At 48.8% G+C, this 27,742-nt stretch overlaps 1 long non-coding RNA gene across 2 annotated transcripts in view; it reads right to left on the bottom strand.

Annotated features, from left to right (window-relative positions):
• Window positions 1-2,484: 2,484 nt before the first annotated feature.
• The window catches only part of LOC135577334 (uncharacterized), a 28,594-nt gene continuing 3,336 nt past the window's right edge, over window positions 2,485-27,742 (bottom strand). Inside the window, exons 2-4 of one of the 2 annotated variants that reach the window (XR_010469087.1) lie at window positions 12,635-12,747; window positions 4,293-12,141; window positions 2,485-3,102 (exon numbers count right to left, since the gene is read on the bottom strand). This is a non-coding gene — a long non-coding RNA (uncharacterized LOC135577334). Of the gene's footprint in view, window positions 3,103-4,292; window positions 12,748-27,742 lie in introns of both variants that reach the window. The other variant, XR_010469086.1, reaches the window with a different exon arrangement.

The raw sequence follows: 27,742 nt of genomic DNA, 5'->3' as shown, positions 1-27,742 counted from the left end.
AGGTGGCCTTACAAACCTGTTTGTGCAGTCACAGCTGTAGCTGCGCTTGCCATACTTGTACATGGACGAGTTTGAGTACGAAGAAGCTGAAATAGTGGGGAAATGACTCTGTCCTCCAGGGCTGCCCAGGATTTGCAGCTCCCTCCCTCCCTGGCCGTGCCGTGGCTGCTGAAATCGGTGCCCAGCATGGACCAGGATCAGCTGCAGGATGGGAGGATGGGGTGTCAATCGGCACAGGAGATGCGGTGTGCATCGGTTGTTCAACGCCCTTGGCACGGGGTCGGTAACGCGGGGATGATCTCGGCCCATGGCAACTTCCGTCACCTTGAAAACCCTGAGCTGCCCGTCTGGGGTGTAATTCCTTGTTTGCAGAGATAATGTCAGTGATTGGAATAATCATCAACCTGATCCAGCTGGAAAAGTAAACACCTTGTTTTCCTGGCTTGAGCCGCGTATGCTGAGCAGCAGCACCTGTGACACCGGGGATGAGCTCACACCCAGGAAACATTTCTGTTCCCACTTCTATTGTCCTTTGCGACGGAAGCTCTTACCTTTGTTTTTACTATAAATCCCTTGTAGCAGAGAGATCATCCGCAGTTCTGACTCAGACCATTAAGAGCATATTGAGAAATAACTTAGGTTTCCCAGAAGGCTAATTTACGTCAGCAAGCAAAAAGATAATCACAGCCATAAATCTTTGTCCATGTCCGTATCTCAAGATTGCTTTAAAAATATCAGGACAATACTTTCTATACCTTAACCCAATGCAGTCGTTTGACTTGTTTTTTGCCGGCTTCTACAGTGGTTATGCTGTTCTATAGCAGCCTCATTTCCAGCATGCTGGAATTAAACATGCTCTCTAAATTATGCATGACTTTTTAACATTCATGAATCCCATCATTTTACTTTATTGATCAGTTCTTTCCCACAACTGGCAACAACCTGTGAGGAAATGAATGTTCTACACCAGGCAAATGGGAATTCTATTGATGTAATATAGGGAAAGCAATAGACATGCTTAGCAAGCGAAAATGTCACCAGCATTTGTCTGAGAGTGGTATTGGTGTCCTCCTCACTACGTTTTACCAGGGGTTTTCATGGGAGTTTAAAAAGCTGCTCTACTTAATATTTATACGGAAGCTAGGTTATCCTCCTAGCCCTCTAATGCCATTAATATTAACAAAGGAAACCATATACCTTCCTTTCCTTCTATTAATATGAATGAAAATGAACATGTGGGAATGTAGGGATTCTGAAGATTTCCATGACAGCTTTTTTGTAGCACAGTCAACCTTTCCTGCTCCCCCCAGCCCCTCTGCCCCCAAACACACCAAATAGGCTCCTATGGCCAACGTTGACCCACGGCTCTCCTGCTGACCAGGACACCGCAGTTCCTTACTCTTCAGCACAATAAAACCGCCGTGATTACTCTGGTTAATAACCTGGTGTCCAGACCGGATGAACCTGGTGTCCAGACCATTCGGATGGTCCCACAGGCGCCCGAGGAGCCGCCCCCATCACCAACCAGCTCCCGTGCGACTCCCCTCGCGTGTCTGTGGAGACACAGACTCACACTTCCAGGCAGCTAAAGCAATTTGAGTTCTCTGCGTGCGCCTCCTGAATCACGTACATGGATGATGTGCACACAGTGCCGGGAAACGCCTGGGTCTGTTGGACACTTTGGTAAAAGCGATTAGTGCAAGAGAGTCGATTCCGCATCATTCGTTGGGTCCATGTAATGAGATCAGTTTGCTCATCTGATTTCCTGCTCATCAAGGAACTTTATGCTTGTTGAATATCACTGAATTTGTGTCCATGAGGAAAATGAAGAGATTAAGATTCATTCTAATAAAATCTTGTACCATGGTGAAATTAACCTACAGAGAAAAATGAGTACTTCTTGAAAACATGATATTAATTTGAAGTGTGCGTGTAGCAAAAATGCTCCTTGTTAAAGCATAACTTGCTTTTTACTCATTGTTTTTCTCCAGGGTGCACAGCAGAATAAACAGAATGAGCTCAGGGCTTTTCTTTTTGAACAGCTTCAAATAGATGAAAAAACTTAATTGTGCTCTCAGAAGGTCTTGAGGGCTCCCACGCCTCCCAAGGTGTGTAAATCTCAGTAGTCTGTGTTAAAATGATGGAAAAGTTACTAGGATTGAAAAAAAAAGCAGCATTAAGCTTAAATAATTCTGAAAGGAAAATTCAGGTCACATCCGGCAGCCATGGGGCAGAGAGAGCTGGTGCAGTATCAGAAAGATGAACCCACATACAGCAGATTATAGTGCGAGTCATCCCACCCCATCTCATCCCACCATATCCCACCATATCCCATTCCATCCCATCCCATCCCATCCCACCTCATCCCACCATATCCCACCCCATCCCTTCCCACCCCATCCCATCCCATCCCATCCCATCCCATCCCATCCCATCCCATCCCATCCCATCCCACCCCATCCCATCCCACACAGATGGCAAGAGGACTGCGGTCTCCAGCAGGTGTGCAAAACCTCTGCACTCTGTGATGTCTTTGCAGGTAAAGTCTGTAATGCAGAAATCAAGGAGGGTTACAAAGAAAACAGAGCAGAAATGCCCTTTCGAATGCTGAAGTTTGCGTGTGGTTATTAGTGGCGGAACCGACATTCACAGGGGCTCTCTGGAGTCAGATCAATTGCGACTTTGGGTTATGAGAAAACTATTCTTTATCACACATCAATGAGAAAACAAGTCTCTTGACCTTCAGATTTTTGGGTGGCCAGGGAATGCAATGGCCATCTAAACAAATTGCCAGCTGTCCTCTTGGATATGACGAATCAAATCGCTTTGTTCTTTACCCCTTTTCCAACAGGACTGCCTGACATTACAGAGCCGCTGCGTCCATGAGCCCTCACCACGTCGTGCTCTTTTTCCAGTATGTTTGATCTCTATAATAACTTTGTGACTATGCAGAGCTCTTCATAAATATTTAATTCAAATTATTCCAGAGACAAAAGAGCCGGAGAAGAGTCAGAAAGTGACTCACCGCTCCTCCATCGGGGATGAGTGGCAAGGCGGCGCTGGCGCGGCTGCGGGAGAGGGTTGTTGGTGCTGATAAACCATCTGCAGGTGAATCCACGTGAGCAGAGGCTGACCCGGTTCAGCTCCGAGCGCCGGGCCCCCATCCCTTCCCATCCCATCCCATCCCATCCCATCCCATCCCATCCCATCCCATCCCATCCCATCCCATCCCACCCCAACACATCCCATCCCTTCCCATCCCATCCCATCCCACCCTATCCCATCCCATCCCATCCCATCCCATCCCATCCCATCCCATCCCATCCCATCCCATCCCATCCCATCCCAGCCCATCCCACCCCATCCCACCCCATCCCATCCCATCCCATCCCAACCCATCCCTTCCCACCCCACCCCACCCCACCCCATCCCACCCTATCCCATCCCATCCCATCCCATCCCATCCCATCCCATCCCATCCCATCCCATCCCATCCCATCCCATCCCACTTCATCCCTTCCCTTCCCTTCCCTTCCCTTCCCTTCCCTTCCCTTCCCTTCCCTTCCCTTCCCTTCCCTTCCCTTCCCTTCCCTTCCCTTCCCTTCCCTTCCCTTCCCTTCCCTTCCCTTCCCTTCCCTTCCCTTCCCTTCCCTTCCCTTCCCTTCCCTTCCCTGCCCTGCCCTTCCCTTCCCTTCCCTTCCCTTCCCTTCCCTTCCCTTCCCTTCCCTTCCCTTCCCTTCCCTTCCCTGCCCTTCCCTGCCCTTCCCTTCCCTTCCCTTCCCTTCCCTGCCCTGCCCTGCCCTGCCCTGCCCTGCCCTGCCCTGCCCTGCCCTGCCCTGCCCTTCCCTTCCCTCCCCATCCCATCCCATCCCATCCCATCCCATCCCATCCCATCCCATTGTATCCCTTCCCACCCCTTCCCATCCCTTCCCTTCCCATCCCATCCCATCCCATCCCATCCCATCCCATCCCATCCCATCCCATCCCATCCCATTGTATCCCTTCCCACCCCTTCCCATCCCTTCCCTTCCCATCCCATCCCATCCCATCCCATCCCATCCCATCCCATCCCATCCCATCCCATCCCATCCCATCCCATCCCATCCCATCCCATCCCACCCTATTCGTTCCCCTGCCATCCCATGCCATCCCACCCATCCCATCTCATCCCACCCCACCGAATCCCATCCCCATCATCCCATCCCAAAGGTGAGCAGGTTACATCTCACCGCTACAGAGATTGGCTGAACTGTCTGTGGAACCACTTGGGAAATGCTCCATTTGCTATTCACCTTAAAGTCAGCCAGAACCACAGTTCTGATCTTGAACTCTGTGTCAGTGAACAGCAGCAGGTCTGGGAAGCGCTGCAGCACCTGAGCTGCCTCTGCTGGGGCAGCGAGACACCCCTCTCAACACTCCATCTTGTGAATTCTTCTTTAAATGTTCTGGAAAACGGCGTTAAGGTGGTTTTATCCACCTATGTCCACAATTTGTGAAAGTTTCCCCTCTGTAACACAATAAAGATTTTGTTGAAAAAATGGTGATACAAAGGACAGCTGAAAAATGACTAATTTTAATTAAGTCAGTGTAACTGGCTGATAATTGCATGACGCTTAACTTCTTTTGCATATATTTTCTTGACTTTGCGTACTCTTGCACCAAGTTCTGCCTTCATGCGCAAGTGTCGGCAACAGCCCAGGAAACAAATGAGACTACGGTCAGGTGTATCTTGATAGAGTAACCTTGTATTTCTATTTCCAGATAAGCTGCAATTTGAGTTGCAGCGCTACCCTGGAAGCTATATCTGTTGGTGGGTGACATTTATTGTTATGAATTGCTGTTGCAGGTCTTTGCAGCCTGCAGGATGCTACCGGTCCTCCGGGAGAGCACCGAAGGGTAAAATCAAAAACAGTTCCCATTTTAATTTAAAACTAAAACTATCTTTATCACAGGGTGCATCGGGGAGCCCTGAGTGTGCCCTGTCAGCCCTGATAGCCTTGCTGGGCACTCCTGGTAACGCTGCCTCTGGGCAGCTCCGCGGCACCCGTCACCTGCAAATCCCCCAGTGCTTTGGGGAGGAAACCTCTGATTTTGGGTGTTCTCGTTGAGCTGGGCTCACTCGTTTACCATCCTGGGGTTTTCTTGTAGTCCCGCTGGGCCAGTGAGGTGTCAGCCAACCAGGGAAAGTGGAAGTACCTTCGGAAATAGTTCTGCATGTCTCATCTACAGCACACCTAAAAATGTGATGTTTATGCGTGTAACTAATACTCTATGACCCTGTCACTAGCACTTGTGGCTGGCGTGTCGTCAGGCTACCGTAACAGCTCAGATGGTGCATGAAGAGAAGCGCAAACCCTTCAGTGTGGATTAATTCTTCACATGCATATTAATCCCTCATTTGTTTTACGTCTGCTAAGATCCTTATTTAGTTTGATGCCGTAATTTCACCACGATTTGTTATGTACTGCGGTGTAACCTTGCTACGTACTGCTGTGCAAACTTGGTGCAATGGCCACAAAAATCAAAACAATGTTCTCCATTTTGTGTGTGTTGAAAATACAAACATTTCCTTTTCTTCTAACACTTCGGGAGGCAGGGGAGCCCCAGCACCATTGCCTGGGCTGTCTTACCAGCCAAGCGTTTCGGGCAGGTCAGCGTGTGACCTTCCGAGGGGCTGTGCCACCACAAGGGGTGATTGCTGGCACCAGGACCAGGCTGCAGAAATCTGCATCCTGTTCACAAAGCTGCAGTCTGTCTCAGGAAAGCTCAGACCCCAGGAGGTGCGTTTGGAGCGGTGGTTTTGCTCCGGCGCTCCAAGGCAGCGCGGTGGCACCGTCGTGCCCACCGGGCGCCCGTGGCCTCGCCGCGGTCCGAGCGATGGGAACCGCTTCGATGGTCCCTTTGTGAAGAGCGCTGTCTGTCTCATGCACATTCGGGTTTGCAAAGCTCTGCAAGACACGAAGCAAGAAAATAAGATATAAAGTCAAGATGCTGCTGTTTTATTCCCCGAGTCATGCCAAAGGGGGAAAAAGGCGTTATAAATAGCTGCAGGCAGAGGAGAAGGCTCTTGTGTGCAACGTCAGTTTTATGATGCCGAGGTGAAGCTGGTATGAGTCACTCCTATAACTTACATGGGCATGACACAGGCTTTTGACATTCAATATTCTCTTTTTCACTTATCAAAAGTTGTAATTACCCTTTGAAAGCTTGGATCCGCTCTCTTTTCCTACCATTTAGTCCCTTTGTGTTTGGCACTTGGCCATCTTTCCAGCGCACGTAGTCCATCTGGGCACTCTTCTGGCCCTTATTGCTCCCGCGGCTGAGTGCTCGCAGGATTTATAGATGTCGTTCAGTCCGTATCTCACATTGTCCTGCGCAATCAGGGAGCCGGGGGTCGGTGCCACAGGTCACGGTCACACAGGCACCGCACGGCACAACCAGCGCCAGGACCCGCGTAGGTGTGAATCGTATCCCGGCTGGGGGACAAGTCTGGCCAATGCTCGACCTCCTTTTAACCCAGACTACTCAGGAAGAACTGTGACATTTAAGAGACGGTGTCGAGGGTTTATGATTGCGGGGTGACAATAAAACCCTGGCAGATGTATTGTTAGCCTCCTATACACCCCCTTCCTCCTTCAGCCCCTCCCTCTCCCCCCTTCCCACTCAGGACAGGTGATCGGGAGGGAAAGAAGGACAGAGGGAAGAGATCTGGAAAAATTAACAATGTTTTACTAATGCTGCTGATAAAATAGAGAAAATAATACAAAATATACAAAACCAATCTGGAAAGTCCCGGCAACTGCAGAGCCGGCACCCGAAGTCCTGGACTGGACTCTGCAGCCAACCGGAGCTGGATTCAGTCTGTCACTGGTCTCAGTTCACAGGGACGACTCGCAAGGTCCTCTCCTAATGTCGGCCATAGGGAAAAGGGATGAGATCCGTGTTATGTCCCACTTTTATATGAAGTATTCACGTGAATGGGATGTTACACACAGTTGGTCAGTTTTTGGTCACCTGTTTCTCGTTGCCCCGATGTCCATCCATCTTATCAATAACCTTGCTTTCCATTGCTCTGTTTACCAAAACATGTGTCTGGTTCTCCAGGAAAACACAGCTCATATGAAGCTTTAGCTGACAGGCAAATTCTCTAAAAGAGAAACTTGTTTTTAACAAAACCAGGACAGACGGCAAAGACAGGGCGCAGGAGAACAGCTGGGCTCATTTTACCCATTAAGTGGTCGCCATCCCACCCCTGTGGCTTGCTAACTTTTCTAAGCAGACTATTGCGTCTTAAAAATAGCATTACCTAATTTTATTATATATGTATGGTATATATGTAATATATACATATTTATTATAAATATTATCACGGCCAGTGCAAATAAACTGAAGAGCAAGCAAGGAAAAGTATTTTTTGTTCTTCCTTTATTTTTGATTCTTCCTTTGTTTTATTTTTCTTTTTTTTAACCTATTCCTTGTTTTTATACAGACCCTTACAAAAAAGACACTTGCTGGGACATTCTTGCTTTCTTTCTGTGGGTGTCCGTGGATACCTGCGGCATGTGCACACACACGCACGCATTTTTGCGGTTGCACAGAGCGTGATTCCTTGCGGCTGTTTGGCAGGTGGGTCGTGTCGGTTCCCGAAGGCTGGTGGGACAAGCGGGGAAATAAACCTTGGGCTCCTCTTCCAGCAGAGCCGCAGGACACGGCGGCGTCACAGTGTCACACAGGGGCAGCGCTTGATTGCCAACAAACAGCCCACGCCGCGACTGCGCTTTGCTTTAAAATAATTGCTCACCCCTCGTTTTTAAGTTATTTGAGAAAGGAGTGTCCTCCCTGAGAGTGATGAAGCTTTGCTCTCTCCTGCTTGTGAGCAGCTCCCTGTGCTCAGGACTGGGCAGACACCTGCTGGGGGGACATCCTCGTCCCACGCCACCACCCAGCAGCCGCAGGGGCTCGGGAGACCCCCGGGTTTCATTTCTCTGTGGGTCTGGGGGAGCAGGGGGAGCGGGGAGCACGGTCAGGCTGGTAGAGGCTGGCGAGAGCCGCACTGTGTGCAACGGCTGCTCTGCAAAGGTGCTGAGCGCCTTGTACAGCACCGGCTGGGCAGCCCAGCCCAGGGTGACGTTAACATGTCATGATGAAGAAACTGACTTCAGCTGTGTCCTGGTGGGAACAATTTGCAAGATGGACAGCTTGGGGGACGGGCTTTGGCAAATCAGTTTTCTCTGCCTCTTTAGTCATGGATGATCAATTAAAAACAGTTCTTTTGTAAAATGGCTTGTGATGTCCATTACTGCTAATACCTGCTACTATAAAATGCTCTGTGAGAAGCATGCTGTATTGTTATCTATGGTCCTTCCTTTGTTCTTACCTTTGGTCCTTTTGCCTACGACATTCGCTGTACTTCTGCATTGCTAACAACGCTGCCTGTTTTAAAGGACATTCGAAAGCTTCTTTTTCTCATTCTCTATAAAATTGTCATTTTAAAATGCTTCCTTCCTTACAATGGGGTATTAGAGCACTGTGCGCGTCAAGGATACTATTGACATGTTCCGCAGGATATTTTTAGCATAGTGGAAAAAATAAAATCTTGAGAAAGGTCAGTTCTTTCACTGTGCTAATTAAATTGCCATGGAAGGAGATTATATCACGATGGTGACCAGCAAACCTGCCAGAACGTCACACGGCGCGTGTCGCCTCTGTGAGCGGGCCGGTGTGAGTGCGGCTGGCAGGGATGGACAGACACACGGCCAGATCGTCCTTCAGCAGATTTATTTCTTTGGTGTTTTCACCATGGCCAGCAGGAAGATCTCTTAAAAAGAGCTCATTTCCATCCCCGTTTCTTTACATTTGCTGTTAATCGGGTGCCGTGTTGTGCACGGGCTCTGCAGGAGCGAACGTGCCGATGACCGCAGGGCGCTGCCACCAGCAGTCTGTGTGCATGGACAGCTGCTTCCAGCACAGCCTGGGACAAACACAGAGCGTGCTCTGAGCAAACGATGAGGGGGTGATTTCCCCCTCCAGGTGACGGTGTCACACAGCTTGTGTGCAGTTGTGACAGCTGATGAAATCCACGCGAGCTTGCACACCACAGATTTGGAGCTGCTCATGGCTTGACTTGTTATCTTGCCTCTGCTGCCCATCTTGCTGCCTCCAGCACCTTATGTTGCCAGAATGGCTGGGAACAGGCTCCAGGTTGGGGTTTTCTTTCCCCCTCGTGTGGTGGCCATGGTGGGTGACCGGCTGCCCCAGGGAGCAGCGCTGCAGCCATCACCAGTGGGTTCTGCCACCCAGTCTGATCATCCCACAACAGGGGTTGCATGAGGCTTCATGTTCATCTTTGTCATCCTTTGTGCTCCTGTCACCTCACAGAACCCAGCACCCCAGGCTGTTAGTGATCCCTGTGTGTCCCCAGCCCCCCCTGCTCACGCAGGGTCACAGGCAGATCACACAGGATCCCAGGGGTGCAATGGCTCACAGAAGGAGACTCCACACCCGCTCTGGGCAGCCTGGGCCAGGCTCTGGCACCTCCCAGCAAACAAGTGTCTGCTCATGTTCACATGGAGCCTCCTGTGTTTCAGTCTGTGCCCGGTGCCCCTCACCCTGGCCTTGGGCACCACTGAACAGAGTCTGCTCCATCCTGACACCACCCTGCCGTACTGATCATCGATCACATCCCTCTCAGCTTCTCTTCTCCGCTCAGCAGCCCCAGCTCTCTCAGTGTCTCCTCAGCACAAAGATGCTCCAGAGCCCTCAGCATCTCCGTGTCCCTCCCTGGACTCTCTGCAGTGGTTCCTTGTCCCTCTTGACCTGGGGAGCCCAGCACTGGCCCCAGTTCTGCAGATGGGGCCTCCCCAGGCAGAGCAGAGGGGGAGGAACAACCTCCCTGACCTGCTGCCCACACTCTTCCTCACACACCCCAGGGCCCGTTGGCCTCTTGGCCACAGGGCACGTTGGTGACTCACGCTCACCCTGTTGTCAACCAGCACAGGACACCTCAGTGTGTTACGATTCAGAGGGAAGGTCCAGGCAGAGATAAAGGGTCAGGACCAAGGGTGTGTAAAGCACCGTGACTTTGCCGTAAAACTGGCACAACAGAGGGGAGTGTTGGGTTGTTGGTCCTTTGCGTGGTGTGGCTCGCAGTGCTGAGGAAGCACTGTCTCACCCATTTGAAAAATGGGTGAAGGATGGTGGGAAAGAGCACTGAAATGGGAATAAACACCCCTAAGAAGAGCAGTCAAGGTTTATGTCAGAGGTGAGGGCAAGTCTGCATCTTTGGTTTGCCGCAGGCAAGTGAGGGTCAGAGCATTTGGTCTGGTCTCAGAGAAGAGGGAAGAATAATAACAACCTTATTTCTACACGTACACTCTGCATAGGCCACCTATCACCCTTTTTGCATTTATTGAAGCACGATTTTGGTGAAATTCACTGCCCTGCAGGGAAGCAAAGACTAAAGCTCAGATCATTAATCCTTAATACTGAGTCGATGCAGCTTGTTAGTTTGCATTTCACCATCTAATTATCACTGTTGTAAAACGTTCTCAGAAATGCTGGGCTGCGATTCTTCGGCACATCTGACCCAGAAGGTCTGAGACGAGGTGTCGGGGTGCACGAGGACGCTGGCGATGCCCGGGGTGCGCAGCGGGAGAAGCTCACCGCAGGCATTTCCATCCTTCGTGTTTGTGCCCAGGAGCGCGAGGACTGTCAGCAGCTCTGAAAACCCACGGCAGACTGGAGCAATTCATTTGAATTTTGGAAAAACATGTTGAAGTCTGTCATAAGTAAGTTACAATATTAAATCTATTCTTCCCAAATGAAGTCCCGGTCAGTCCCTTTGGGATGCCCGGTCATATCCTCCCTTTGCTGGGTCCCCGGCTGTAGAGTTTTGGCCCTGTTGGTCTTTTCCTATAGCCCCATTTGCTCACAGATTCATCACACCCACCCAGGAACTCTCGTGAGACATGTGGCACTTTACATGATATGCAAGCTGCTTTCCTGTCCCTCATCTTCTTAATTGCTGTATTTAAAGCAATAATTTATTTTAGAGTTAAAATGCTTTGTGCAGATGTTTATTAAAATGTGTGTCTTGCAAGACGGTGACAGTTCCACCCCAGAGGATGGATCTCCCATCAAACAGACACGTCCCAGGCAGCTTCTCTGCTCGTGGAAGTGTGAAGAGGTGTTCACACTGGTTGGAAGGTGACGGTCACCTGGCTAGGTGGATGAACAGCCCTCGTGCCATTAGCTGGTCACCAAGAAAAGCTTTTAGCCACAGAGGTCTTCACTAAATGACCGTTAGAGAAGTTCCTTTTCCCTAGGTTTCCTGCAGCAGAGACTCAGGCGTGGGTTCCAGGAATTCTTCTAAAATAAACAATTTATTGCAAGGTGCAGCGCAGAGCAGCTCGAGCCGGTGCCTCCTGCACAGGGACCCCAGCAGAAAACCCTTGGACAATTCACCCCATCCCGGCCTGCACCCCCGTGTGCCACGGGGCCAAGCGCAGAATTGGAGTCTGGGCTCTCCCATTCTTCACCGGTCTGTTCATCTTCGTCAGGCGGGCTGTCAAGTAACGTTCTGGCCGTCACCGGCTGTTTCTCACCTGCAGCTGGAGAAGACAAGTTCTTGGTAACAGCCAAAACGTTCTTCTGTCAGACACTGTTCTGTTCTTATCCCCAGGACGCTGCTCCCCTTGGCTCCTCTCTTGAAGACTCTGAGGCCTTTTTTACTTAACGAAGCAGAAAGTTCAAAGGCTCACAGCTTGCACAAGTTACGCTGAGCAAACTCACTTATGCTGAGGGAATTCTATGTAAGCAGTTTCTAACCAAGTTCTGTAAGAAGCAGCGTAGCCAATAATTCAATAAACTCGGGCAGTCTGTGCCCTAACAACTACCACAGGGCTCGGCAGGAGACCGGTGAACGTGTCTGGAGAAATGAGCCTCTGCTCGGTCCCCACCCAGAACCCCGGAGGAGAGCCATGCTGGCACAGGTGGCCCCAGCAGGACTAGGGGACAAGTGCTGGAGCGGTCACTGGTGGGCGCAGGGTGGGAAAGCAGCGGGACAGGGTCACAGGCAGTTTTGAAGAGACAGCACATGTACAGGCTGGGGTGACTCTGCAGAGAAGGACCCGGGAGCTCTGTCTGACAAAGACCAGAGTGACTTGTAAAACTCCTGCCACAACTACAGACAGCACTGACCTTGCAGCTTCAGACGTTTTGAAGCCGCACAATTAGCTGAGTCTCGCTTAAGCACATCTCGAGACTGTTGGATCAAGTGTCCTGTAGCCAAACGTTGCTCATTACACGCTAAAAGGATTATGTAATGCAATATGCAAATGTGTAACCAATTGGCTCTTTAGGGTATGAACGCAGGGATAAGATTTTGTATACGTTGCCTTTCACTGTTCCTGCTGTTGTGCCGGCTTTATTCCAGCATCCAGACTTGTGCAACTCTGTAATAAACAACATCTCATCTCTGTGTGCTAAATTTGGCTCATTTGTATGCACACTGGATAAAGAACCCTGTTTTGGGACAACAGTATGAGCTATAACCATAAATGCAACCAAACCTTTCAGCTAGGGTTTTGCTGGCTATTTTTTCTGAGAGCCAATTTTAAACTCTGCTCTTTCTTACCTTCCTTAACGAGGCACTTCGTGGAGTATTTTATCTGCATGACCGTGGACCTGAAGTGCACCCATGCGGTGTTTGTACAGGTGTCCAACCCACTCGGCTCACCTGTACCAGCGCTGTGGGAAATGACAGATCCAAGTTAACCATCCGGAGTCTGTTTTAGGAGGAAAAAAAAGGCAGGAGAAACAGAAAAGTGTTTCTGAGTGCGGAAAGACCTGGGTTGCCTGGATCACACAGGCAGGACATGCCAGAGCCGCCTTGTGCTCCAGGCTCTGGAGCCCTATAGAGCAGCCTGAACAAAGGTGGATCCGTCCTCTCCTGGAGTACAAACCCTCTCGCCAGGCTCACTCCCTGGCTGGGATATCTGTATTCTGGAAATACGGTGAAGGTTTCTTATTATGTCGTTTCTGTGGCTGTGTGAGTAAATCTTGTAGTCAGGCGAAGCGTGAATAGTTTGGCACATATAATTTACTCAATGTATTCAGATGTGGTGTCCTGAATACTAAGCACTGTGCTCTCATCAATGAAAAGGGCTAATTTTAAATGTCTTTTTTTTTCCTTTCTTTTCTCTTGGCAGTTGGGGTTGTATGTAAATCTTGCACTTGCGTGTATGTTTCCAATGAAGTGCTGGGATTTATTTTAAGACACAATCTAGCCAGACTTGCGGTGAGACAACCGGCCTGGCAGGTCAGATTCCAAGGGGAAATTTAGGAGGAAGAGAAAAGGCATTTCTGTACTGAAATGGATGTGTAGTCTCTTGCCTAAAGGCTCTAAGATATATGCTCTGCGTGTCCTGTTCCACCAGCCCTGGGAGCCAGAACATTCAAGCTATTTTCAGCCCCTGTAAGACGGTTCCAAATCTCCATCACTCACATCTAATTCTGTTAACCATTATCCATGGCATTGCCATTAACACAAGAGTGCCCAGGGCTCCTTCCATCTGCACAACCATAAATCAGGAGCAATTCCAGAGAATGATGGAAGAGTTAGAAGAGAGTACAAGAACCTAAGCCAACAGAGTTACCATGAGAGTCATGATACCCATGTTACCTTTCTCTCTCTCTAATTTTGTTCTGGGATCATCCCCCTTGGATTTACAGTATGGCTCACACCCTCTAAGGATCACCGAATCACAGATGGTTTGTGCTGCAGGGCCCTCCCCAGCCCCCCAGCCCCCTGCCATGACAGGGACATCTTCACCAGCTCAGGGTGCTCAGAGCCCCGTCCAGCCTGGCCTGGGATGTCTCAGGGATGGTTCATCCACCACCTCTCTGGGTACCTGGCACAGGCTCTCACCACCCTCAGGACAACAGTTTCTTCCTCATGTCCAGCCTAAATCTCCCTCCTTTACTTTAAAACCATCACCCCTTGTCCTGTCACAACAGGCCCTGCTCAAAAGTCTGTCCCATCTTTCTTATCAGCTCCTGACATCGCTGCTCAGGGCAGCCCCTGCTGTGGGCACCACAGTGAACTCTGTGGGTGAAGCCCACGGGCAGACCCTTCACCCCACAGATGTCCACGGTGTCCAGCGGTTTCAGAAAGGCTCTGCTCTCACGTCTGCTCCCCATCCCCGGTGAACAGCCAGAGACGTGTCTGCATCCACGCTGAGGAAAGGAGGCTGTTCAGTATGCAGAAAGCTTCCCTTCTTCTTCTTTTTCTTTATGTTTAATTAGAGCGCGGCAGAGCACTGTGACACCGAGCAGCGATTATGCCGCAGCCTGTCAGCTGCAGCGCCGGCGGGCGGGCGCCTGCGGGCTGCATCTTGGGTTTGCTGATAGGAACCTCGCACAAAGAATATCTCCTGCTCCATCAGACCTCTGAACCAGCCTGCCAGCTCCGGAGACAGGGGACAAGGCTCCAGCGTGATTGAGGAGCAAGGAGGATGGGAAGCAAACCCTTGGGCTGATTTCTAATTGGGAAGACAATGAGACGTTTGAAACAAGATAGCTGCAATTAGGATGAGAGGCACTACAGAGATCAAGGGAAATGCTTCTTCATAAGAACAAGCTGGTGCTTCTCTCAAGGGGAGCGAGTGGGAGGGGCGGGGGGAAAGGTAGCCTGCTTGAAACAGACTGGCTGTATAAATTAGACAGAAAACTCAACAGAGAGAAATCTTCTCCTTTGAGCTCACAACTGATTTCAACAGAAAAAAACATTATTAATCTGGCATCTTGCTTAGCAATAAACAACTCCTGTTTTTCTCTTCATGTCGGGAACACAATTTTTGACTGCTTCTGTAATTTTCCAAGATTCACGGGCGACCACCACGGTGACATTTGAGAAGGACCAGACAATATTTAAGAACCCATCAGTGGATGTTTAACGGTGTCCCAGGTCTGTGGTGCCAACAGGGCAGCTCATGGATGCTGGCGGTGGGGATGCTGGCGGTGGGGATGCTGGCGGTGGGGATGCTGGCGGTGGAGATGCTGGTGGTGACCACATGTCACATGGACGGTCACCACCCCTGGTTTGCTTCCGTCACCCCTGCCTTTCCTCTCAGAGAGGGGTCAACCAGCTTGGAAATGAGGAGGTCTCAGAGGTGCTGCTCACCCAGTGCTCACACCTTTGAATGGGGATGGAGGACAAGTGTTAACCGTTTAGCCCTGGGAGATGACAACAGAGATCAAAGCTATTCCCAAAATTTCTGCTAAATAAACTCTTCCCTAAATCAGCATCCCCCACTAGCACAAAATTCTGATCAGAAATCTCACTTCACTTTGCTTATCTCCTTCAGGGGTCATTTTAGACTTGCATATCCAACACAGTCTGCAGGTTGCTGGTATCTCTAATTTTCTGATGCCACTTTAGTTGTAACACAGTTTGGATGTGACCAGCTCATCCACAGAAAGCTGGAGATTAAATTTCAAGCATTTGAAGAATACTGCTTCAGAATATGCTGAACACAGAACAGCTGATATTTTTCCTTAAAAGTTATCTAAAAGCAGCACTAATTATCTTATTTTTCTGAAATTCTATGAATGACATAAATGCTTAAAAAAATCAGTACAATCTGGAGAGGAAGGTTTTGCTGGAAATGTCGAGCAGAGCTCCGAGCTGTAGATGTTAAGGTCACAGAAAAAGGGAGCACAGAAGCTGAATTCCTTCTGGCAGCCTTCCTGGTACGGCAATGCTCAGTATCGTAGAGAAGCAGAGGTTTTCATCACTAAAAATAAGTCCAAACAAGAGCAAATTGAGACCATCTTAATAGCACAGTGCAGCAGCAGCCGTGGCACTGATCTCCCCAAAGCTCCAACTGGAAAGATTCAGACCACTGCCTTTCATATATTGTTTAAATTGAAACCCTCAAAAGAAGTGTCTGGGACAGCGCTAATTTTCCTCCTAGTGGCTGGTGTGGTGCTGTGATTTGGATTTAGCACGAGCAGGGTGTTGGTCACACGCTGGTGTTCTGGTTGTTACAGACAGCCAAAGGCTTTCCGGCTTTCTGGAAATACACGGGGAGCTGGGGGAGCAAAGCCGGAGAGCGACCCGGCTGTCCAAGGGCTGTTCCTGCCCACGCGCCGTCATGCTCGGGTGTGAAATGGAGCTGCAAGGGTGGCAAACACCACTGCTCGGGAACGGGCTGTTGGGCTGTGGGTGGTGAGCAATTGCATTGTGCATCACTCGGTTTGTATATCTATATATCTATATATCTATATATATATATATATGTATATATATAGATATATATATATGTGTGTGTGTTTCCCTCTCTCTTCCTTTGCTGTTCTTATGTCAACACGAGTTCTTTTCCTTTCTCCCCATTTCCATTCTCTCCCCCACCCCACTTGAGTGCGTGGAATGACTGAGCAGCTGCCTGGTCCTAGTTGCCAGCTGGGGTTAAACCACAACAACAAGCAGCCAACAAGTGTTTTGACAAGAAAACGTTGCCTTCAGGTTTCTGCTTTTTCACATGCTTTTTTTTTTTTTATTAAAAAAATTCCTTCCTGTCTATGCGTTGTTCTCCAGTCCATATCAATATAGCAGAGCTGGGTCCTCTCACAGACAAGAAGCCAGAGAGCAGTTTTGATTCTCGTCTATTTCAGATCAAAGGGAAGATAAAAAGACATAACAGCAGCACCTGGATGGAGCATAATTGGTTCTTCAAATACAATCCAGGATCAAGCCCCCCTTTATACCAGAGGAGAGCAGCAGAGGGAAAACGGGCTGGCAACCGGGCATGTGCCTCAGGCAGAGCCCCCGGCCCGGTGCTGCCCCAGCCCCTTGTCTCACATGGGAACAACCCTGTGGCAGCAGCGGAGCCCAGGGAGGGGACGCTGGGGACCACACGTGCTCCTGAAACCTGCCGGCATCGCTGCTGCGTCCCCAGGATGGGGAGGGGCTTTCTCTCCCTAGGGCACAGACCCACCTGAGAAAAACAGGCAGGGTTGTTGTTGGAGTCACACAGCCACGGATTTTCCTGTGTTCAGATGACAGCGTTCCTTTGTCTAAGACACATGCACATGTGGAGGGGTAAATCAAACCCAGTGTCACTTTTTCCCTGAAATGACGCCTACGTGGTCAATGACAGAGACAGGACTAGACGTATCTGCAATGCTTTACCTCCTGCCCTTAATAAAGCTTAAAGAAGATTTCTAAGGAACCATGGGCATTAGAATGGAGAGGTGCTTAAATAATAATCAAAACTGAGTTCATTTTCATCTAGCCAAGACACAACACCTACCACCGCGACAGCAAGGTCTGCAAGGCCCTCGTCCATCCTCCACCCCTAGTAAAGCTCAGGGTAAATGCAGTGACACTGGTGCAATTTATCCTGAAGATGTGGTGGAATAAGGACAACTTCAGGTTATGTATGAGTTGTCTGTACATCATAACTAATTCTGTGTCTTTCTGCAGATAAAATTGCCCCTCAACACTTTCAGTAGTATTAATGTTTTTGTTTGGTTGGCTGGCTGTTTTTTTTCCCCAAACTATAATTTATTGCTGCTGTTTTGTGGGCATATGTTCACTTTTGTCCAGTGTCAGCAAAGTGTGCTGTAGAGAATGGGATTTAAAAGCTCTGAACAATGGTGATTGTTGTTTATCAGTAAATATCTGCTTTCTCCTCTCTTTGCAGGGGAAAGAGAACTTGCTCCAAGAGGAAAAAATAGGAACATTCTAAGTGAGATATTTCAGTGCCTGGAAACTGACTCCCAGTAGATATAAAGAATCAAACAGGCTGAAGTTTTTATGTTAACTCGTGTCCCGAGGGAGCACTGGGATGCCCGGATTTTCCCTGCCCTGCATGGTCTCTGCTAAGTCCCTGCATCTCCCTGTTCCTCCAGCTTCCATCCGCATAGAAAAGGAATAACAATTCTATTCCTCGCTGTACAGTGTAAGCTGATGAATCATGCTGTATTAGTGCTAGATCTGTTAACTTATCATTCTCCCAGAGGAAATTAACTGAGAGTGTCAGAGTACATATTAAAAAAAAAGGGATTTCTGCCCATGATTTTCTTTGCATCTGTAAGATCAGAACACATATTGTTTTATTCAGCTGAAATAGATCTACGATTTTTTGGCTGTCTTTCCAAAGTAGGAGCTGACAAACTGGTGTTAGAAATGGTGGGGGAACGTCTGGTCTGAAAGGTTTGGTGCTTTGTTGTTAAACTTGCACACCAGTGTAAGAGTTCTGCGTGACAGCTTTGTGTTTCGCCATTTCCTTTGGTCCCCGTCATTGTTTGCACAAGACAAAAGGAGAGGCAGAAATGGAGACCGACATCCTCCCAGCCCTGCCTGCCCAAGGACCGTCACCTGCCCCGGAGCTGCCACCAACGGGGCAGCCGGACAGACGGACACCAGGGGGACCTTTGCAAACGCTGTGGGCGTGCAAGCGCCCGGTGGTCACGGCACAGACAAAGATCTGAAACAGCAGCAGCCCCAATACCGGCCGCTGAGGAACACCACGTGTCGCTGCTCTCCACTTGGACATCGAGCCACTGACCGCTCCTCTCTAAGTGTGACCATCCTGCTGATTCCTAATCTGTCAAGCGGTCCGTCCATCAAATCCACGTCTCTCCAGTTTAGATGCACAGGTGTCGTGTGGACAGTGTCAAAGGCTTTGCACAAGCCCACTGTCTCAGACATTTTACCCTGCTGCCTGAGAAATGCAGGGCTCTTCCCTTCGCCTTTTATTTTTATTTCCTAGCCCAGAAATGCTGCTGAAGGAGATGGTTTCAGAGTTGTCTTTTCTCTCTCATCTGCCTTTGTTTTTAATTTTTCTCCAAGAACTGTTTATCGTGAGAAGTGCAATAATAGGTTGAACGACACGGTCACTTTGAACTCAGCAGCATCTGTTAACCACCCTCTCCCGTCTCTGAAGTCAGTGGGGTAGGTGATGCACGCACCCGATAGTGCAAACAAACATCTGCTTCAGTGGGTGTGCGCTTACTCACTCCAGCTCTCTCGAATCTAATTGGGAATTTCCAGGCGTATACTGCTCACGCTCTTTCCAAAATAACTTTTATAAGTATAAAGCGTATGAATTAATCATCCTTTTAATCCAGCAAAAGCTGTGCTATATCTGCTCAATCACGAGATATTTATTTCTGTCCTGGGTATTCAGGATGGAATATTTTTGTGTTTTCTTTTCTTTTCACAAGTGCTGAGAGGAGTTTCCAGCTCAAAGGAGCAAAGCAGACGAGTTTTGCACAGAGAAGCAGGCAGCGGTGCAGAGATTGAGCAGAATGGTTGTCCTAGGGAGGGGGTAAACTGGGGATGTCTCTTTCCAGAAATCCACAATGCATGGAAGGACATAAGCACCACAGCACGAGTGTCCTGCAGCTCAGAGCTGGGACGCACAGGACAGATGATCGGGACAATCGCTCCATCATGTCTCCTTGTGCGGCTGAGGATGAGCAGCACGGACATGCAGCTACCGGCCCCGGTGCTGGATGCCCTTGACCATTCTGGTCGTGCAGTTGGCCGTGCTGGTATGAGTGCATCAGATCTGGGGTGGCCAGCAGGCCCAGGGCAGTGACTGTCCCTGTGCGGGGACCTGGGGAGGACAAACTGCAGACCCTGGAGGCAGTTCTGGGCCCCTCACACCAAGAAAGACCTTGAGGTGCTGGAGCGAGTGGAGAGAAGGGAACGGAGCTGGTGAGGGGCTGGAGCACAAGTGTGATGGAGCGGCTGAGGGACCTGGGGGTTCAGCTGGAGAACAGGAGCTGAGGGGAGACCTTCTGATCTCTGAACTGCCTGAAAGGAGCTTGGAGCCAGGGGGGTCGGGCTCTGCTCCCCAGGAACAAGCGCCAGGAGCAGAGGAAACGGCCTCAAGTTGCGCCAGGGGAGGTTGAGGTTGGATGTGGGAACAATTTCTTCCCCAAAGGGCTGTGGGGCATTGGAACAGGCTGCCCAGGGCAGTGCTGGAGTCACCAGCCCTGGAGGGCTGGACAGACGGACATGAGGTTCTCAGGACATGGGGCAGTGACAGGGGTGGTGGAACGGGTGGACTCGATGATCTTGAGGGGCTTTTCCAAACAAAACAATTCTGTGGTTCTATGATTCTGTGAATTTTTGCAGGTCATTTAAGACAGGTCTGTGGCTCAGAAAGCAGCACAGAGACCCATGGGCAAGGATGGCACAGCCGGTGCTATCCGAATGTCCACAGCCACAAGCAACTGGTGCACACCTTCTCAACAGGGCTCCCGAGCACCATCTGATCGCCCCTGTTTGGTTCCTGTCCCTGAGCTGTGTCTGGGCAGCAGCCAAACCAGCGACACCACCGGACTAACGAGCAAGGGTCAGCGGATCCACAAGCCCACCGTGGGTACCAGGGTGTATTTCTCAGCCCCCAGACAAGGACTCAGCTTCACATGCACTGAGCGCTCTGCCTGGGATGAGGGGGAACAAGAGCACAAAACCCGCCGAATTGCAGACAGTGCAGTGGTCAGAAGAAATACAGCTTTGTCACCAAAGGAGATGCTGCTGGGGTATTGGAAACACGTGTGACGTTCACTCTGAGCGGACCTGACCAGGGCAGCTCTGCCAGAGCCACCACAAGGGTCAGAGGCACAGGACGGTTTGGGTTGGCAGGATGAAGCACCGAAGGGTCCCACTCCTCCCTGGACAAGCTGAAGCCTGTGGGCTTTTTCTCTTTACATGGAGAGTAAGGCTTAAGCAGTTATTGCAGTGGTGAACATAAGGAATTTTTACAATCTAGCATTTCAGCAAAAATTTCAGTTCCTGTGATTTGACTGGAAGAGGAAGTTGTACAAATATTGCACATATTAGCGCGAGGAATCTCTACTTAAAATTCAGCCCATTTCACTCATTATTCAGGGGTGGTCATTTAACAGTGGAAGCTGCCTTAGCAGTTTCACCAAAATGGTACCTTTCAGTAAAGTAGCACAACTTTTTATGTGATATATTCTAGAGATACGGTGAAACACAACATATACACAAAGCCATGTCAGATTTTTATGGAAAGAAAACACTAAACGAGAAGAGGTTACAGGAAAGTGAAATGTCTACAGCAATTCAAAGATGAGCTGGTCGGGCTTGCCTTCTATATTGATTTTGCTTTCTGCTTAGCAACAGGATTTCATGCTGGTTATATAAAAATACAGAGAAACCTGCAAACAGTCTCTTGCTGTTGAAAAAAAAACCCCAACAAAATTATTTAGGATAACCTGATCTAGAAATGCTGCTGGTATTAACCTCAGGAGCAATTGTCATTAACTGGGAATATTTAGACAATAAAATACAAACCCAAGGATTTGATTTGTGGGGAAGCAACTGGTAGCAGTTGCTTGTGTCTGAAAAAGGGTTTGTCTTTAACTCGGTTAAATAAATCTCTACATGGAGTCCTGTTCAAACATGTCACAGACAACAGGAGACAGAGGACAAAGGAGACAGGGAGATGGAGAGCAGCTTAGACAAGCGGGCTGTCCATGACGGCACATTTCACAGAAGAGGGTTTATTAAACATAATATAAATTTTCAAGACAAACCAAGTATTTCTATTTACGTAGATCCATGCAACTTCCCAGCAATGATATGGCAGCATATATTTTGGCCCAGGTTATTCTGATTATAAGCAACACCCAATCTGAGGGCTGTCACAGAACTACTGACGTATTTATTCAAGATGATTGGTCTGAAGTTTCAACTACATTTGCTTTGATTTCACTAACCTTTTATGTCTCCTTTCTAATGATACTCGACTGAGTGTATTCCCCAGAAAGCACGTTTTTGCCTGTGGCGAGACACCATCATCCTGGAAGATGCTTGATGTTCTCAGCTCTCTCTGAAATTAAGGTTGTCTTGCTGGGAGCTGAGTTTTCTTTGCTTACCGCATCCCCAGCCCACGGCACGGGCTCTGCCTCAATGGCTGCAGGATTGCTCCTCCCTGGGCAGCAGTGGTATCTGGGGGAATCACAACTCGCCCTTTGCGTGCACATTTCTGTGATTGTTTGGCATGAGAAAGGTGATTTAGGGAAGATTGCTTCTAGGACATACACCCTTCTCGTTCTTTTGTGGCTTCCTCCCAATGCAGGATGGGAATAAATCAACCAGTGACATTTGAAGCTGGTATTTTTATACATTATAAAGGAAATAATTCCTCAGATAGCTGGCTGTCACCCTGTGGCATTTAGTATTAAAAAAAAAGAAAAGTCATAGAGCTAAAAACCATCACAGACAGTAAAGATGGGGAAGGGGTCTTGTGTCTCTCCTTGGCTCCTCTGTCCTTAGCTGCGAATATTAGAAGTCCTAAATCTCAACACACATGATGCCTTTGTGATAAACTGCATTTGTTAATGGCACCCTGTAGTGGGCTGACCCTGGCCGCAGCCAGGCATCCACCCTGCCTCTCCCGGGGACAGGGAGAAAACATCAAAGGAAGGCGAAATGACTCATGGATTCCGATAATGGAGTTTAACAGGGAAAGCAAAAGCTGCACACGCAAGCAAAGCAAAATAAAGAGTTCATTCACTACTCGCCATCGGCAGGCAGACGCCCCGCTGCTTCTTGGGAAGTGGAGCCTCAGCTCAGTCAATGGCTACTCGTGCAAATGCCATAATTGTGAACATTCCCCTTTCCTCCTCCTTCCCCTGAGCTTCTATCACTGAGCGCAATGTCATACGGCACGGGATATCCCTTGGTCAACTGGAACATCTCCATGTCCCGTCCCAGCCTTCATCCCATCTCTGGCCTCCTTATAGAGTCACAGAACCACAGATGGTTTGGGTTGGAGGGCCCTCCCCAGCCCCCCAGTCCCCTGCCATGACAGGGACATCTTCACCAGCTCAGGGTGCTCAGAGCCCCGTCCAGCCCGGCCTGGGATGTCTCCAGGGATGGTTCATCCACCACCTCTCTGGGTACCTGGCACAGGCTCTCACCACCCTCAGGACAACAATTCCTTCCTCATGTCCGGCCTGAATCTCCCTCCTTTAGTTTAAACCATCAGCCCTTGTCCTGTCACAACAGGCCCTGCTCAAAAGTCTGTCCCCCTCAGCTGCTCCCACCACACTCGTGCCCCAGCCCCTTCCATCGTATTCGTGCCCCCACCACAGCAATGCCGGTGGGTGGAGAGCAGCTGGGTGGGTGCCTGGCAGCCAGTCAAGTTCAGCCCCCCAGATATATAAAGATATTTAATATCTTTGTACTCTTAATATGCTTTTTATTTAGGACAGTGTCTTTGGTTTGTTATTCTGGAATTATATTTCCTGAAGTGAGGGTGGTTTTTGAAAAACCCTCTAAAGATCCTCTGGAGAAAGAATTCATCCGCACAACAGATGCAGAGACCAGCACGGCAAGATTCAGGCATCTTCAACGGGCCAAGTATGTGTATGAGATGAGAGAAATACATCACTTGGCTTTTTCTCCGGGGATCAGAAGTCTGCAACGAGCAGACAGCGCAGTCCCTGGTTTCGGACAGTGTCAGAATGAGGGATCCGCTGCGGAATCTCTCTGATTTCACTACTGCACCTTCAAAGCATTTTCTAAAATGCATATCGTATCCCTAAAAATTGCATTTGCTTTGGCTAGCACACTGCTTGGCGCTGGTAGAAATGCTTCCAATAACGTGCAGGACATGCGTGCACAGAAGGGCTGGCTCTGTGTTTGAAGAGCCGCTGGTCAGGGGTGAGCGGTCACCTTTGAAATGCCATTGCTTCGTCACAGCCAACCTCAGCTCAAACGACATTTAAATTCTCTTTTCCAACAGCCAGTGGTGCTCCAGTAGCTCAAACACTTGCACCTTTCAAGCTGGGTTTTAATGATTTGATATAAATCAGCATTTATTAGAGGAAAGCACACAGGTAGCCCTCGAAAGCATCTGAAAGCACGGTGTGCGGCTGAGTGTCCCCGAGCAGAGCAGGCTGGGCTTCACGGACACCAGAAACGCCGCCCTGGGCAGCAGCGAAGCGCAGGCGCCAGCCCTCCCTGTGCACAGCCTGGCGCGACTTTGGCTGTACTGGTCAAACTAACACGTGAACAGTTTAATTTCAGTTTAAGAATGGTTAGCCTTAAATTTATTCTTCACTGACCTAACGCACAGATTCACAGAATCATAGAATCACAGGATGGTGATTCCAGCCCCCCAGCCCCCTGCCATGACAGGGACATCTTCAGCAGCTCAGGGTGCTCAGAGCCCCGTCCAGCCTGGCCTGGGATGTCTCAGGGATGGTTCATCCACCACCTCTCTGGGTACCTGGCACAGGCTCTCACCACCCTCAGGGACAACAATTTCTTCCTCACGTCCAGCCTGAATCTCCCTCCTTTAGTTTAACCCATCAGCCCTTGTCCTGTCACAACAGGCCCTGCTCTAAAGTCTGTCCCATCTTTCTCATGGGCCTCTTTTAAGTTCATAAAGGTCACAATAAGATCTCCCCAGAGCTTCTCCTCTCCAGCTGCACAGCCCAGTGCAAGCCAAAGTGCTTTAAAGTGAAACAAGTGTGGTCAGAGAGGAATTTTCCCGCATTTGAACAAACCAGCCTGATTTCAGTCAAGTTTTACAGAGAGCGGGTGCACCTCCTGTTGAGGTGACCTCGGGCCTCAGAAGGGCATTGGGATGCTGTAACAAACCAGGGTGGCACACAAGCCTGGTCTGGTGGGACAGAAAGGAATGCCATGGGAAGATGGAGGTGACAGCCACATGTCTCCACTCACACCATGTTCCCCTGCGCTTGGGGTAACGACCCGAGGCCTTGGTAGGGGCCAGGCGTTGTCATCTTCTCTGCAAAGGGATGAGCATCCAACATCAGCCATTGCTTGCCATGGAAAGGGCTGTGGGGCATTGGAACAGGCTGCCCAGGGCAGTGCTGGAGTCACCATCCCTGGAGGGCTGGACAGACGGACGTGAGGTTCTCAGGGACAGGGGTGGGGGAACGTTGGACTCAATAATCTTAAAGGTCTTTTCCAACCTCAGTGATTCTCAGAATCCACTATATTCCATGATTCTTTTCACATATCTGTGTACATTATGGGCCCAGCACCGGCTCTGGTGGGAAGCCCTCCTAATTTATTTTCTCACTGTTTTCTTCAGTGAGACTACTTTTTCCTCAAACAACAAAACTTTCCTGACATTTTAACTTAGCATCATCATTTATTGTCACTTTTTGTTACACTCATAAGTTGCACCAAGAAAGAAAGAGAGAAGGAATAGACCTCTTTTTTTTTTTTTTTTAATATATATATATAGCTTTTTATATAGCTCTGACTGAGGTTTAATCTGTTTACCCATGTATTTTCACTCTTCTCCCATGTATTCATGCTCTCTGTTCTTTCCAGTCTTTTTTTCGTCACACTTTAAATGGAACATGAAGAACACCGTATAAGAGCCATTTAAAAATAATTAATCAATGTACTTAGTCTTCTAAAAGGAATTCTACAAAACCGCCCCCTTTAAATTAAATGTGTAACAGAAATAGTCATTTTGAATTCTTAGCAGTGTTTTCGTCGATGCTAAATATTTTTTATGCAGTTATTAAAATACGTCAACAATTTATGAATTTGTTGGACCTTGGGGATTTATTGGAGAGCTTGCAAGTGAGGACAATGAAGTAATTCACTGTAAGTAAAATATTATTAAAAGTATAACCCAAATATGTAGAGTTTTAAAATGTTGGGGTTTATATGACGAAATGTTGCCCTAAAACTCTTCCTTTCTTTGATCACCTCTGTTGTCTGGACGATGAACAAACAGGGCATGAACTTGCAACTGTGCCTCTTTCCATTGCCCACAGTAAAACACATTGAGGGGACTTTGTCTCTTCCAAATAATGACATTATTGCTGTTTTTCCGGAGTTTTCCGCCTCCCCTACAGTCCTGCCTATGCATTTTCCAGGCTTTGTTTTTGCCTGAATTAGCTGGAGCTGCAGAGTAAACAGAATTAACCAGGTTTCTGCGAACGGGCGGCTGTTCACCCACCGCTCCCTGCTCCGCCAGCGGTGTCATTAGGCCCCTATTTAACCGCACGTATGGCCGCGAGGGCATGTTTGTGTTTCATTTATACGGGTATGATTAGCTGTTCTCGGTGCTCGTCTGCCGTCAAACTGAAAATGTGTCATGCGCTATTACCCAGGCAAATGTAATGCCCCCAAAATAAACACGCCCCGCTAGTTTGCAGGCAGTAATTGACGGAAAAACAGGTGTTTCCCATATTCTGCGTGATTGCTACACATATGGCTTCTTTTATGCCATCCTTCAATTACTTTGCAGTGTTGGCTCCTGCAGAAAAAGAAATAGAGTTACCGAAAAAGAGTGGTTTCAAGAGTGTTCTTTGGTCCACGGCCAAATTGAATACAAGTGGCGCAGCCCTTTTTAGTATTTAAATAATTGAAACACAGCAGCCACCACATCCACTTTAGCCATCAAACTGCATTACTCTGATTTTAAAACGTGGTGCTCAGACTTAGCGAATTAAAGCTACACGTAGCACAAACTCCCATTTGAATGGTGTTAACCTTCTCAAACTGGACCTTTCAAGTGGAACTGGTGAAATAACATCAACACCTGCGTAACCGGTTGGTTTTATACTCTACAACCAGAAGTTTTATCTTGCAGAAGCATTTAGCTCCTGACAGCTGTGTAAGATCTCCTGGTCCTGCAGCATTAATAATGGGCAGATTTCATAATGAGGTGCAGGCAGAAATACCAGCGGTCACTTTTTATAACAGGCTTCCTGCAATATGTTGTTCTTCAAGGCGAATGCGCTTGGAAGAGAAATAAAAGAAGAAAGGAGGCATTGTTCCTCATGGATAGCAGCACGGAGCGGTTGCTCGTCAGTCAAGGTTAAAGTTGGAGGTGTTCTGCAGAACTGGCAGCGAGCCTGGCCCAGGTCCCACCTGGGGTTCACCCTCAGACTGTGAGCCCCAAAATGCTCAGACTAGGGCTGGGTGGATCTCCAAGCCCCGTGTGTTGATGTCTGACCCCAAACAAACATCTCTGTCTCTGCTGCATGAGGAACTGGCTAGAGCCAGGCTTGCAGTGGTCGGGTCTCCGCTCCGGGTGCCTGTGGCGGTGCAAGATGTCCAGACCGAGACCTGGTCTCGTCAATTCAGCAGCAGAGCGCGAGGACGCGGTAACACGTTCGGGACACCCTCCTGCTTTGTCAACATCCCCCCCCCGGCCATGGCTTATCCTCTACCCGTGAAGAACGACCAGCATTCAAACCCAATTAAGTTTACATGTTTGAAAGAAAGCTTTGCGGGTAGACAAAAAAATGGTCGGTTTCATATCACAAAATCAAATGGGTCACGCTCACAAAGCGACGTCGGAGATGAAATTGCTCTCTGGCTTTTGCCTTGTGACTGATTCAAAATGAGATGTTGTTACATAATACCCTTCTTCATCAGGAATATTCTTTCAAAATAATAAGATGACATTCCCCTGAATCTTTTTTTTTTTTCCTGCAGATAAACACAATTCTTCCACCTGCCTTTGTTTTTCCTCATGCACTGTTCCTGTTTATCTATGCTCTTTCACCATTTGCCTCAATAAAGCCATTGTTCCTCCCCTCCAAGGTGCACAAAGACAAAGGAATGTGACTTTATCTCTTTATAGCTTCCTGGGGTGCCTTCAGCTCAGTGACAGCTTTCTCACTTCACCAATTGCAGGGTTTCATGAATGCGCTTCTCACCTTAAAATCAATGTATTTCTCAGGATACTGG

This window comes from Columba livia, chromosome Z, assembly GCF_036013475.1.
Source record: "Columba livia isolate bColLiv1 breed racing homer chromosome Z, bColLiv1.pat.W.v2, whole genome shotgun sequence".
Lineage (NCBI taxonomy): Eukaryota > Metazoa > Chordata > Aves > Columbiformes > Columbidae > Columba > Columba livia.
This window is presented reverse-complemented; position numbering and strand designations above follow the sequence as displayed.